This window comes from Mastomys coucha, unplaced genomic scaffold (genome assembly GCF_008632895.1).
Source record: "Mastomys coucha isolate ucsf_1 unplaced genomic scaffold, UCSF_Mcou_1 pScaffold16, whole genome shotgun sequence".
NCBI lineage: Eukaryota > Metazoa > Chordata > Mammalia > Rodentia > Muridae > Mastomys > Mastomys coucha.
The window spans coordinates 69,506,289-69,516,439 of NW_022196898.1; the positions used below are offsets into that span (position 1 = coordinate 69,506,289).

The following is a 10,151-nucleotide window of genomic DNA, read 5'->3' on the forward strand; positions in this document are numbered from 1 at the left end:
ATCAGCTTTAAGAACCTTGATGTAAGACAAGCCTGAGAATCCATGACAGCCAGGGCTCAACAAGAGCATAAGAATGAGACTTATTGCAGAACGATTATGTAAGAGTCGGTAGGACCAGTCTTTCCCACAAGAGAGATCATGTGCCAAGCAAAACACCTACTTCAAAACAACTAGGCAAAGAAGCAAAGAACTACCCAGCACTCCCTGCGGTCCGCTCAGCAGGAGAGACAGTTCTAGAGATGGGATGGGTATTTTCCTTGCCTGAAATCTGTCTGTGCACTAAGCTTTTAAATCAAATGGAATGTCAGTGCTTGGAAGAGTGGACTGTATAAAGAACCACATAGGTGATGTAAGTGACAGATGACCCTTAGATCCTCACTTCACATTCCCCGAAACATTGATCAGCACCAGGAAACCACAGCCCATGTTTTCATCACTTCAACTCCTAGTGGATTCCATTGAGGTCTGGGTAGGTTAGGACAGGAACGCTTGTGAATTTGCCTATGCAAATCAAACGCAAATGGCAACATCAGGAGCCTACAAGGCCTGAAGTCCATGCAAGCAGGACCTTTCTCTCTCTTTTTGAATCTCAGATCCTGGAAATCTGGCATGAAGCAACCACTCAATATGTGAAAGTGTGGTCTCCAGAATAGCTTGGACCCAAAAGGCACCAGCTACAGGGACCTGAATTTAAAAACAGCTTTTCATTTGGGAGACACTATGTGGCTGCAAAGGATTGAGCTCAGGACCTCTGGAAGAGCAGATGGTGTTCTTTAAAAATACTTAAGGTTAAAAACTGCTGAGCCATCTCCCCATACATCTCTCCCCTTTCTCCCCCTCCTCCCCCTTTTCTCAAGGGAAATACTGAACTTTGTGTGCACTGCAAAAGTGGGAGATGGATGACTTAAGGAAACTCAGCTCAAGTAGATACTTTAAGTACAAGACAGGAGAGAAATAACAAGAAGGTTGGAGGAATGAATTCTAATGTCTCACTGCACAGTAGGGGGGCAGTTAGTATATATTTACAGTAGTTCTATACTTTATAAAGAACTAGGAGTTTAAAGTTTCAAACACACACACAAATAAACATATATATTTAAAGAGAAAGAACTGGGGACAATTCCAACACACAGAAGGCAGAGAGGTAGGTGGATTTCTGAGTTTGGGGCCAGCCTGGTTTACATAGTGAAATCCTGTCTCCAAAAATATTTTTAAAACTAAAAGGAAAGAGATGCTAATCATCTCTATGATGACAATTGCTTTATAATAGTGACATTGTTTACCAAACTGTAAGCTCTTTAATGTAGGCTTTTTGTGCATCTTTACAGCTCTTTCTTAACACTGCGTTTGAAGCCTTGTCATCTGACCACATGAAAGTGTTACTCAGAGAAGGCTACTTAGAAGATGGGCTATGAGCTTTCCTACAGAGAATCTGCCAGAAGAAAGGAAGAAAGAGGGTAAGTGGAGGAAGGAGGGAGGAGGAATAAAAGAAAGGGAAAGTAGTAGAGGGAAAGGAAGGAAAGAGAAAGGGAGAAGAGAGAGAAAAGAAGAAAGGGAAGGACAGAGGAAGGAAGGAAGGAAGGAAGGAAGGAAGGAAGGAAGAAAGGAAGGAAGGGAGGAAGGAAGAAAGGAAGGAGGAAGAAGGGAGACAGGTGGTTAGTTGTAGGAGCAGCAATACTCCAACCGAAGCAATCAAGCAGAAAGTAGCTGAGAAAGGATAGCAGAGAAGTGAGCCTCAGGCTCTGGAGGCCTCAAGGCTCATCAACCTGTAGAAATGTGAATAACTCCTAGTACAGTGGAAACAGGGGACAAGCCTGAGAATTCATGACAGCCAGGGCTCAACAATAAAGATTTCTGAAGGTCTCCTCCTTCCAGTGTGGTCCCCAAAGACAGACTATCAACTCTAATGCATTGGTCCTAATGGGCATCCATAGAATTCCATGCATAAAGTCTTCATTCTTCAGCTTCAGCTCTACATAAAGCACCATGTGGTGGTTTGAATGAAAGCGGGCTGTAAGTTCACAGGGAGTGGCACTATTGGGAGGTGAAGCCCTGTTGGAGGAGGCCTGGGGCAGGGAGCAGGGGGGGTGGAGGTAAGGGGTTGGGGGGTTGGGCTTTGAAGTGTCAGAAGCTCAAGCCAGGCCCAGTGTTGCTATCTCCTCCTGTTGCCTGCTGATCAGGATGTAGAACTCTCAGCTACCCCTTTAGCACGGTGTCTACCTGGTGCTGCCCACCAGGTCAATAATGGACTAAACCTCTGAACTGTAAGCCAGCCTCAGTTAAATGTTTTCTTTCGTAAGAGTTGTGGTGGTCATGGTGTCTCTTCATAGCAACAAAACCTTAACTAGGTACATGACATAGAAAAGAACGTAAATAAAAAAAAAAAAATCACTCTGGCTGTGACGATTGGTGCCTTAGTCTGCTTCTTATGTTTAGAGTCTGAGACAGGGTTGTGTGTGGTTATCTGATATAGAAGTGTAAGATCTGGAAGAGTAGCATGAGGGGGGAGTCAAAAACGGTGGAGAATAAAGCAACCCAGAAAGCATCACTGTTACAGAAGCCAATTCTTTAAAGATCATCTTTTGAGGATCATCATGAACTATACCTCAGACTGTGTCTTTTTGGGGGGCAGGGGGTAAGAGTTGTCACTAGGAGTCTCTGTCTTCCCCTGTGTGTTGACGTCAGAGAAGCCATGGCAGAACTGCATGGGCTAAAAGGCTCTAATCATGGCAGTCATCTGGGGTAGCCAGCCACTTGAGCTACTTGCTTGGGACGTAGCATCCGTTCCTCCTCTGAGGCCCTCACAGAGATAACAGGCACTCCCACTGGACCTCAAAGCCAGAGTCAATAATAATAATAATAATAATAATAATAATAATAATAATAATTGAGGTCACTTAAGATTTAAGAGCAATATCCTACTGTGTACTGCGCACCTGCTTTTGAGAGAACAATATAACAACCAACCTTACTTGCCCTGGATTTCCCATCTAATCAACTTCTGTAACCTCAGCTAATAGATAGCTATAATTTGAAATTATATACTCTTCCATACCCTGATCAGACAACATATGTGTATCACTTGCTGAAAGCTGCAAATATAGAAGTTGAAAGCAATTAAAAAAAAAAATGAATGTCTGCCCTAAATGCTGAACATAACATTTGGATATGGGTAGATAAGCAATGTCATTTGTAGTAGTGTTTTTGTCTGGGTCAACTGGGGTCAGTTGGAGTCTGTGAGTTAATCCCTTCTCTGTTAGTATTTCTGTGGAGTTTCCCATTCCTTCCCTGTGTGATGCTTTCTGTGCTGTTCAATAAAAGAGAGTAGACGCTCCTTCTTAAGAAGTCAGAAGACACACGGAGCATGACGTAGAGAATTCCAGTCCAGACTTACTCTTGGTTAAGTGACTTCCAAGGGTGAAGTGCTTGCTTTCCTTAATTCAATACCAGTGCATTATTAGTGACTGAGTGCTACTCACTAATGAGTTCATCCACGCATTCCTTTTATGTTAGGTTAGGGGCATCAATGCCCTCAGTTCCTACTACCCAGAACCTTCTTCTTACTTTAATACAAATAATCTGGCTAGCTTAAACTCATTTTCTGAAGAAAATATTCTAGAGCCTGAAGAAAGAGCTCTAGAATATGAGTAGCTAGTGTGGGGGTTTAGTGCCTTTCTCTTGTATGAGAAAGCAAAAATGTCATGTGGCTAGCACATTGTGAGTGTGCCCTGTGTTAAAGGCATTTCTCACACCACTCCCTTAAAAAGGAAGAAAAACCATTTTGTTGAAAGGTAGGCAAGCCTCTAGGATTAAAACTTTTTCAGGGAGACAGTGTCCTTACATAGAAGTAGGGAAGGCCATATAGGAAAAGTTATATACAGCATAAAGCAATGATAATGATCTTTGTTTTATTATTATTATTATTATTATAAATGTTAAGTAAATCAGTTGATATTTCAAAGCTCAATTTCAAGGATCCATTACTAAAAATACTGGAACTGACTCCATGTCATAAGAGTCATGAACATAACCAGTGTAGAAGCTGACACTTCTGTCAGTATAAATTTCAAAGTTTCCATCGGGAAATAGCCGGGTCGAAGGGACATGGTGAGTGGTGGTTTTTCCAATGAGGTGAGCTCTGATCTTTGTACTTGCAGCACCTGGCAGTGTGGTTTCCATTCATCATTCCATGGAGCAAAGTTCAAGCCTCTACGTTATCGAAGCCTCCATACACATACATTAAAACAAACACATGCACAAACTCAAGTACTATATATATATATATATATATATATATATATATATATATATATATATAAAGAAGCAAGTGTGACAACAGTAAGAGAAGAGATAGATATTCCAGCAATGACAATAAGGACTTCAATGCCCTTCTCCCCAAAAAATCAATAGAAAGCAGTGAATGGCGTCACCATCTTTAATCCCAACACTTGGGAGGCAGAGGCAGTTTGTTCTCCGAGTTCTAAGCCAGCCTGGTCTATGTAGCAGGTTTCAGTCCAGCCAGGGTTACATGGTAAGCAAACAAAACAAATCACAAAGCCAACAGACAAGCAACAACAAATTAATAGAGGGTTGGCAGTATGGCTCAGCAAGTAAAGTCACTTGCCACCCAGTCTAATGACCTGAATTCAGTTCCCTGCGGCCACATGGTAGAAGAGAGCTGTCTTCCCCTTTTACCTCCACACATGCACTACGGTGCATTCACATGCACACAGACACACACATGCAAGTCAATGTAACTTTATTTTTTGGGGTTTAATAGAATAACTAGTCAGAAAATTATCAGTGATTAGAAGAACTCAGAACTATATCAACCAGTAAGACCTAAGAACAGGTGAAGAACACTATATTCAGAAATTGCAGAACACAGTTTTTCCATGATACACACACCAAAATATCCAAGGTGATAAGAGAAATTCTGGCAAATTTAAAAGAATTGAAATCACATAAGTATGTTCTCCAGGAATAAACTGGGAATCAAAACATAAGAAGATCTTTCGTTTTGTTTTGTTTTTTGTTTTTTGTTTTTTTCCCAGACAGGGTTTCTCTGTGCAGCCTTGGCTGTCCTGGAACTCACTCTGTAGACCAGGCTGGCCTTGAATTCAGAAATCCGCTTGCCTCTGCCTCCCAAGTGCTGGGATTAAAGGCATGCACCACCACCGCCCGGCCAAGAAGATCTTTCAAAGCTTGATGTTTCAAGCCTAAAACCTCAGCACTAGACAGGCCGAGGCAGGAGAATGGCTAAGTTTTGAGGCCTGTCTGGGAAACAGCTTGAGTTCTAAGCTAAGCCAGGCTTGAAAAGATAGTGAAATCCAATCTCAAAAAAGCCAAGGTGTGGCCGCAAAATCTGTAGCGTTTACATCATATGGCAACAGAAGAACTAGTGCTGGCTACATCACTTGACCATATATGCATGTGCATATGTATGTGTATATAATAGATAACATTTTTATATTTTATTAATTATTTGAGAATCTCATGCAATATATTTTGATCATATTTACCTCATGCCACAACTCTGCCCCATATCTTCCTTTTCTATCCTTACTGTCCAACCACCCCATTTTAAGGTCTTTCTTCTTTTCTCTCTCTCTCTGTCTGCCTCTTTCTCTCTCTGTCTCTCTCTCACTCTTCCTTCCTTCCTTCCTTCCTTCCTTCCTTTCTTTCTTTCTTTCTTTCTTTCTTTCTCTTTCTCTTCCCTAATTGAGAATAGTTTCCATTGCCCAATTACTCTTGTCAACTTACCAGAGGTCACAATATTAAAGAAAACCAACTCTGCCCTCTCTCAGAAGCCATCCAATGCCAAGAGCTCCTCGGCTAATGGGATTCTGTGCCCTCCCTCCATGCCCATGCTGGTATTTTGTCTGGTTTGCACTTGCACAGGTCTTGTGAGTGCTATTACAATCCTTGCATTTACATGCACAACTGCCCTGTTGTGCCTGGAAAACAGTTTCCTTGAGGTTATCCACCACATCTGGCTCTTACCACCCTTTCTGTTAGGTCTCAGGAGTACATACATCTAGAAATGAGCTCAAGCTGACCTCTAGAAGGATTTCTGGTGGTTAGATAAAAGCCAGCCTTCCTCAGGAAATTGTGAAATGGTTTTCTGTCCCCAGATGGAATTCCTCCCTCCGTTTACTGGTCCTCCTTCTAATCTGCATGATTTGTCCACCCCATGTTCTCTTGCATCTCCTTGCCTCCATTGCAGACAGCCTTGATCATGACCACTTTGTTTCTTTCTCTCTGTTCTGGACTCCTCCAGGCACCTCTGGATATTTTCTCTCTCTTACCCCAAATGAAAAACCCTTTCCTCAATGAATCGGTCATGCTGTCGATTTCTGTAATGAGCCCCCTTGCATACATTTGGAGCACAAATGGATACCTTTAAAGGGGCCTGGCTTCTCCTAACCAAATCGAGCCGCGGATTTGACTCTCCTGAGGTATGGACCATTTATGTGTTTCTGCTGGCTTCTGTCACCTATCATACACTCCAGATTCTAGAGTCCACTCTTCACCCACTTCTCTGTCTGCTCTAACATCTCATCTGTCCTCATCTAGTTGGGTAAGTGTCCCTCTCAGAGCTGTCTGCTGTCTCTCTCAGCTCCTGAAGCCTACCAAAAGCCATGCTGGTTCATCAGGCAGCTTCCTTTTGAGCACCCCATCATGTGGAGGAGGGACACCCCTCCATTAATCCTGCCCATCTCTCTGACAAGTCACTTGGTCCAGTTGGGGACATCCCAGATTGGAACCCTTGTCACCACAGCACTACCCTGTAAGTCTCCCCCATCTCCTTCCTGCGCTGTTCCTGGCTCCCTCCACATCTGTCTCTCAGCTGCCTCCTGGAGCTTCTCTGTCTCTAACCATGGCTAACCACTTGTCTCTCCTCACCTCCCCCTAGGAGCTGCCTGCTCTGTCTCTATTCTTGTTGGCTCACTGGAGCCTGTTGTCTCTGTTTCTCTTAGCCCCAGAGCCTACTATAAGTTGTGGAGGTATAGCAGGCAGCTGCTCTATGCCCTCCTGGGCCTCTATAATTTTGGAACCCTCCCTCTGACAGAGTTCCTGGCCATCATGGTTTCTCTACGCCTCTCTCATGTCTTCCTCACTCTGCTTCTGTGTTTTCCATCTCTCTCGGCTTGCCCTTGGAAGAGATCTTCCCATTCAGAATCAGACTCAGTGCCTCACCTGCCTTTTCTAATCTCTTTCCTCCTCAGACTTAAAGATTCCATTAGCGCCTCACTGTCTTACTGAAAATGCCTTGACTTTAATACAAGCCAGATAATCAGTCTCAATGGCCAGAAAATGGCGCACTCGATTTCCAGATTCTCACAGATTATAAGAACCTCTGCCTCCGTACAAGCAAATGATCTGAAAAATCCCTTTATCTTTAAGCCTTCTTTGCTCTCCACTTTCAAAAATCTCTTATCTCTAAGCCTTCTCGCTCTTTGCTCTCTTCCCTCCCCAGATCACTGGGATAATACTGGAAAAGTGTTTCATGCTGTTGTACTCTACTAAACAGCTGGTTCTGGGGTTGAGTTACAGCCTGCTCACTCCAGATGCAAGCATGCTTGTTCAGACATTTCTCCCAAAACCTCTGTCCTGGGTCAGGAGAAGGAGAACAATACAGAGAAGCTCAGGAAATGACACTGTATTTAAAAAAAAAAAAAGCTATGAGGCAAATTATTCCCAATAGAGATTATTGCTACTTGTCTCGTATTTCTTTTTAAATTTTGTTTACTGTCTTTAAACACAGATGTTTTGCTCTGTGAATAGCGCCCCCCCCATATAGTTCTAAAAGATAAACTCCCTTTTATCTCAGGATTTGTAAAACCATTGTATAAACTTGATGTATCTCTCAGGATTTATAAATTCATTGGGTGTGGTTTAAAAGATCTGTAAACTCTAACAAAACACTAGCTTAAAACTTGTAACATAAATGGTTGATTTTGTAATGTGTGTGTGTGTGTATTTGCTATAGTATGCTTGTTTGTAACTCGGATTCAACTCCTGTTTAAGAAAATACATTGTTTTAAAAAGGCTATGTGCCTAATGGGCTCACCTTGGAGTAAGGCACAACCATGTCATTGGCTCCCATCTTCACTAAGGGTAAAGAGAGAACATGTCATGTGACTTCATTACCATCTTAGTTAAAGTGACCACTTGTTATAAACAAACTAAGGCAACACCTATAAAATTCCATAAAACTCAGTCCTCCTGAGCCCTCTGCTCATTGCGTCTCCCTTTTCAGACTAAGGAGGCAAGACCAGGCCTCCAAGGTGGCTGTGTTGTTTTATTTCGTCTACAATAAGGAGACAAGAGTAGGCTTCCAAGATATTTGGTTTAGGATAGATTTCTGGGTGATGGTTTTTTTTTTAAGATTTATTTTATTTATTTTATGTGTATGAGTACACTGTAGCTGTTCAGATGGCCATGAGCCATCATGTGTGTGGCTGCTGGGAATTGAACTCAGGACCTCTGCCGGCCCTGCTTGCTCCGGCCCCACTCGCTCCTTCCCTGCTCATTCCAGCATAATTTACTGCAGCTGTCTTCAGACACACCAGAAGAGGGCATCAGATCTCATTACGGGTGGTTATGAGCCACCATGTGGTTGCTGGGATCTGAACTCGGTGCTCTTACCCGCTGAGCCATCTCGACAGCCATGATGATTTTTTTTTTTTTTTTTTTGGTCCAGATGGTGAGAAGTTACAGATGAGGATAAAACAATAAACAAAGTTTAAGGAAAATAGGACTTAAAAACAACATGTATTTGATGATTAGGATTTATAAATTTCTAAAGCTATAATGGTCTACTTTGGTTAACAAAAACTGACTTAAAGATATATGCATAATCACTTATGTCTTTGCTAACTGTTCAACACTAGGCTTCCAAAAAAATTTTTTTGCATAAGGAACAATATATCTTCGATGAATAAGGTTTGTGAATTCCTCAAGTCTATTCAGATTAACAGAAATGACTTAAAAACGTATGTTCAGGCGTCCCGCCGGCGGGTGACTGGACGCCCTCGCGGCCGTGCGGTGCAGCGTTGCGAGAGCTCAAAATGAATTATATGCCCGGCACCGCCAGCCTCATCGAGGACATCAACAAAAAGCATTTGGTCCTACTTCGAGATGGAAGGACACTTATAGGTTTTTTAAGAAGCATTGATCAATTTGCTAACTTAGTGCTCCATCAGACTGTGGAGCGGATTCATGTGGGCAAAAAGTATGGTGATATTCCTCGAGGGATATTCGTGGTCAGAGGAGAAAATGTGGTCCTACTAGGAGAAATAGACCTGGAGAAGGAGAGTGACACACCCCTTCAGCAAGTGTCTATTGAAGAGATCCTAGAAGAGCAGAGGGTACAACAGCAGACCAGACTGGAGGCAGAGAAGCTGAAGGTCCAGACCCTTAAAGATCGGGGTCTCTCCATTCCTCGAGAAGACACTCTGGACGAGTACTGAGTCCTTGCTCAGAGATTGCTCTAGAGAGCAGGTGCTGTCGCCTGGTCATCTCACACATTTGACCAGAGTATCACATTGAACAGTGATCTCATTCTTTCATGGATGCCAACATGAAGAAATCATAGGGTTTTGTTTTGTTTTGTTTTTTTAACAAAATCATTATATATTAGTTTTGGTTTTCTTCTTCAAACAGTCTCAAGAAATAGTCCTGGCTGACCTAGAACTCACTATGTAAACCAGGATGACCTCTAGCTTGTGGAATTGCAGGTGGCCTCCACCAGCCCAGCTTTACTATTGAAACAAACAGTGGCATGACCTCTCTTCACACAAGCCACTGTGGAGCCAAGAATCATGTCTTTATATTGCTTATCTCAGAGTTTACATTTCTTTTCAAAAAACATTTCATTTACTTGTAAATAAAAAATGAATCTCAGAACTGTCAAAAAAAAAAAAAAACGTATGTTCAGCCACTTTGTCTTTGGTAACTCTATTAAGCCTTAGTTATTTGGATAAACCGGATCATACACGAAACAGTGATATTTGTAAAGGTACCCTATGAAAGGATCAGGAAAATAAGGTTCCCAGCCTTTCTGAGGACTATATTTCTGGTTTAACATTTTATTTTAATCCCAAAGAATCTTCAATTCAAAACTTTAAGGCTCAAACTTAACAGGG

General features: G+C 42.3%; 1 pseudogene across 1 annotated transcript; it reads left to right on the plus strand.

Moving 5' to 3' along the window:
* Positions 1-9,015: 9,015 nt before the first annotated feature.
* Positions 9,016-9,904, plus strand: LOC116094293 (annotated as a pseudogene). Its single transcript, XR_004120029.1, has one exon. The product of XR_004120029.1 is annotated as a U6 snRNA-associated Sm-like protein LSm1 pseudogene (transcript).
* Positions 9,905-10,151: the final 247 nt, after the last annotated feature.